This window comes from Otolemur garnettii, unplaced genomic scaffold (assembly GCF_000181295.1).
Source record: "Otolemur garnettii isolate 467f Iridium unplaced genomic scaffold, OtoGar3 scaffold00034, whole genome shotgun sequence".
Taxonomy (NCBI): domain Eukaryota; kingdom Metazoa; phylum Chordata; class Mammalia; order Primates; family Galagidae; genus Otolemur; species Otolemur garnettii.
Genome location: NW_003852429.1, coordinates 6,497,880 through 6,502,498, shown reverse-complemented (window position 1 = coordinate 6,502,498; position 4,619 = coordinate 6,497,880). Strand labels below are relative to the sequence as shown.

Here is a 4,619-nt window from a genome sequence, read left to right as displayed (position 1 = left end):
ATGTGACTGGTTAGAGGGCATGTCTGGCTTTTTCTGTAGGGTGCTAAATTAGAAGTAGGGATAAAAATTAGGGAAGCTGTGAGTTATTAACTATGTCTGGCCATTTGAAGTTAATTAACAGAGGGGTTATTGTTTGACTTCCTGGATCATGAGTAGACATGGTGGTCTGACTTTCACATGATCAACTTACAGATAGTAGGTTGGATTTGTGGCCTGGTTGGCCTAGAAAATGGACTGGTTTTCTTTTTGGTTATTATGGGTGAGAGTTCTATTTTAATATATAATCTGACCATTATCTATTTGTATAGTCCAGGGGTCCTCAAACTTTTTTTTTTTTTTTAAATATGGAACGATTCACGAAATTGCATGTCATCCTTGTGCAGGGGCCATGCTAATCTTCTCTGTATCATTCCAATTTTAGTATATGTGCTGCCAAAGCAGCACAGTCCTCAAACTTTTTAAACAGGGGGCCAGTTCCCTCAGACCATTGGAGGGCCAGACTGCAGGCCTCGGGATGAGTCGGCTGCTAAGCAGGACAGGCAGCAGCAACAAAAACACCCAGCGGGCCAGATAAATATCCTAGGTGGGCCGCATGTGGCCCGCAGGCCATAGTTTGAGGATGCCTGGTGGTCTCTCAGACTGAAGAGTAGCTGAAGAAATGGGATACCTGAGCTAAATCAAGGATATTCTCCCAGATAGATTAATGACACTCTAGTTACAGAAGGATCAGGAGAACCTGCTGCTTTTTGTACAGGTGGATCCGTGATGAACACCACAGAGAATGACTCTGCCACAATATGCTTCAGAAATCTGGAACCACGACCAGTCATTGGTTCAATTCATATTGCTTGTGTTAGCCTTGTTTTTCCTTCTATTTCCTGGATCTGAAAGCAGTCTTAGGAGGCTGTTTCTACAATACACTTTTAAAAATCTTTCATATACTTTGCTTTGCTTTCTGTTGTATTCATTTTCATAGAGCCAGCAACTAAGTGGACTTTTTACCAATCTACTTTTTTTTTTTTTTTACCCTAGAACCAGTCCCAGAAGAGTCTTTATTTCCACAATCCTGAGTTGCAGTAAGCCTTTGTTTACTGGGCTCCTTTCTTTTTTTTTTTTTTTTGCATTTTTTGGCCTGGGCTGAGTTTGAACCTGCTACCCCTGGCATATGGGGCTGGCACCCTACTCCTTTGAGCCACAGGCACTGCCCTGGACTCCTTTTAATATAAGCTTTTCCAGAGCTGGAATTTGGAGAGCTTTTTTCCTCCTTTGCTTTTTACCTATTGCTTAACTAGAGAATTATCCTCCATGTAAGAAGGTAAATGCTATCTCATCCTGGTGCTGGAATAAAAAATTATCTTTTACCTTTGCTCTCTAGGTCAAACACCTCCATTAGCACATCACTCTTTCCTAGCAAGCAGTGACTTCGGAAGGGATACTGGGGTTTGCATAATAATCACAGGGCTTGTAATCCCCCCCAGCGCTAATGAGGGTCGCATACTACCTGACTTGTCGGCCTTCTGCGGGGACAGTTAAAGCGTCTCATGTTTTAATTAGTAATGGATGGTGGAGGGGAAAGCCCGCACTGTGAAAGTATCCATCCTACTCTTCTGAACAATGCAGAGAACAATTACTTGCAGGCCCAATGGCAAAGATGGTTAATTAAAATGGTGATGATGCGGTAAGAGGGATGACAAACGTGGTCCCTCATTAATGAGCATGGTCGAGTTCTCCCTTCCCTTCTCGCCTTGCTCATCAGGAAATAGCAGAGTGGAGTCCCCAGGAGACTCCTGCTCAATTAGGCCCTGCAGGTAGTGGAATCTGCCAAAGGCCCATGTGAAAGAGAGAATTTAACCACCTAATTTAGGAGGGAAGGAGCGAGGACATGAGCTTTAATGGAATATGCCACTGGCACTTCCAGGTCCACAAGTGATGTAAAGTGCCAATCACAACAGTCCTCTGAAAGACAGGAATGAGACAAGGCTAGAGGACATGGGCTCTGAAGTCACGCAGGCGTCTCAGAGCCTCTGGTTTCTCATTGAAAAACATGGAGAAAATGGCAACGACTTTATCAAGGGTTGTGTCTGAGAATGTGTGTGTGTGTGGATATGTGATCACACACCGGCCCCTTTCTATCTCTTTGTGTCCCAGTACACCTGCCATGATGGACTTTATCCCCCTTCAACCACCTCTTACGCAGCCTGTTCCTTGTGGTTGACAGTGGCTCACAGTTTTCCCCCACCAAATGTTACATTGAAAGTATACTGACAACTTATGAGAAGTTTGTGATATTTCTTCCAGGGGCAAGCCCCCTAAGGATGGGGGCCATTCCTTCTCCTTCTCTGTCATCTTCCTGGCATCATCCTCCACCAATTTCCAGTTGTCAAACCTGAGTTGGATGTCACCCCCTCCATTGCTCATAAGGAGGGAGGACCTGTGGGGGGACCTGGAAGCTACAGAAGGCTAAGTCTTACTCTTCCACATCTCCAGAAGCCCTCCCTGGGGCTAACACCTATCTCTGTGAAGCAGAAGCATCTCCATATCTTGTTTTGTTCCATGACCCTGTGAGATGGATAGTCTGGGTAGAGACTCCCAAAGTTTATATCACTAGGCTGATATTTCATTAGTAGGAAGAGGCAGAATTAAAAGCCAGGTATTCTGGGGTAAAGCTGGAAGATACTTTCCATCCCTTTGGAAATAATGAATGCTTTACTCTGTATCATGCAAAATAGGTTATGGGAATTTCTGTGGCTTAACACAAGGCACATTTCTTTTCCCCTTATGCTGCATGTCTAATGCAACTCAGCCAGCCTCCCCTCACTAAGTCAGCCCTGTGAGCAGCCAAACTTGGGCAGTCTAGCTGGTAGAGCAGCTGTTCCTGGGAGCAATGCTGGTTGCTGGGCAGAGGGGAAGCCAAGCACTTTCTTGCTCTAAAACTCGACCTGGAAAAGACTCACTTCACTCTGGACCCATGTCATCCACCTTGGCTGAGCCCAACAAGGCAGAGCACAGTAACCCATCACCCTCCCAGAGGGAGGCACAGGGCTTCACTGAACAGTTACACAGTCTACCATGACTCAGTTGCTCTTGGTCAAAACACCTTGGTGCTGTGGAAACAAGTGGAATTTAGTAATGATCTTTCCTCCTGGAATTCAATGATTGTAGAAAGAGATGAAGGATTGTGGACCCTCCTTGTCTAACATTGGTAATAGAGACAAAGAAAGGAAACTCACAATAGTGTTTGCTTTGGAAGAAACTATTTAGAAGGTGAGGTTAGAGCTCAGCCATCAATATATCTGTCACATGTTAAAAAACATTTAATTATTTTTGTTGTTGCTGGATTGCCATTAGGGTCTTATTCATAAATTATTTGCCTAAGTAAATATCTAGAAGGTTTTTTTCCCTACATTTTCCTCTAGAATTCTTGTGACTTCATGTTGTACAGTTAAGTCATATATCCACCTTGAATTAATTACTGTGAGTGGTGAGAGATAGGGGTTTTGTTTCATTCTTCTGTATGTGGCTATCCAGTTTACTCAGTACCATTTATTAACTGGGGCTTCATTTCCCCAGTATGCATTGCTGTTTGCTTTGTTAAAGATCATGTGGCTGTAAGTGGATGACTTTATATCTGAGTTCTCTATTCCATTCCATTGATAGTGCCTCTAATTTTGTACCAGTACCATGTTTTTTTGGTTATTATAGGCTTGTATATGTAGTATAGTTTGAAGTTGGGTAATGCAGTGATATCTTCATATTTGTTCTTTTTACTTAAGATTACTTTGACTATTCAGGCTCTCTTCTGGTTCCAAATTTCAAACTCTACAGCAAGGCTGTAGTAACCAAAACAGCCTGATCTTGATATAAGCATAGAGACATAGATCAATGGAGCAGAACAGAGAACTCAGATACAAAACTATCCACATATAGCCAACTAATTTTTGACAAGGCAGACTATAATAGACAATGGGAGAAGAAGCCCAATTCAATAAAAGATGGTTTGAAAATTGGGTTACCACATACAGAAAAATGAAACAGAATCCTTATCTCTCACCACTCATAAAAATTGGGATTCACAAAAATTAATTCAAGATAGGCAAAAGACTTAACTGTAAGGCATAAAACCATAAGAATTCTGGAGGAAAATATAAGAAAAACTCTTCCAGATATTGGCTTAGACAAAGAATTTAGGAGTCAGAGCCCAAAGGCAATCACAGCAACAACAATGATAAATAAATGAGACTTGATTAAATTTAAAAGCTTACACATGGCTAAGGAAATAATCAACAGAGCAAGTAGACAACCTACAAAAAGGGAGAAAATATTCACAAGCTGTACATCCAATAATGTACTACCATCCAGAATCTACAAAGAACTCAAGAAAATCAGCAAGACAAAAACCAAAATATCCCATTAAAAAGTGGGTAAAAAATATGAACAGATGCTTTTTAAAAGAGGGTAGACAAATGGCCAAGAAGCAAATGAAAAAATACTCAAATGTCACTAATTTATTAGGGAAATGCAACTTAAAATCACAATGAGATATAAACTTACCCCTGCTAGAATGGCTTTATTAAAAAGTCTGATTATTGGGCGGCACCTGTGGCTCAAAGGAGTAGGGC

The 4,619-nt window shown here is 41.7% G+C and overlaps 1 non-coding gene across 1 annotated transcript; it reads right to left on the bottom strand.

Moving 5' to 3' along the window:
- Positions 1-338: 338 nt before the first annotated feature.
- LOC111725259 lies at positions 339-444 on the bottom strand. Its single transcript, XR_002773364.1, has one exon. It is a non-coding gene; the product is annotated as a U6 spliceosomal RNA (small nuclear RNA).
- Between the last annotated feature and the right edge of the window lie 4,175 nt (positions 445-4,619).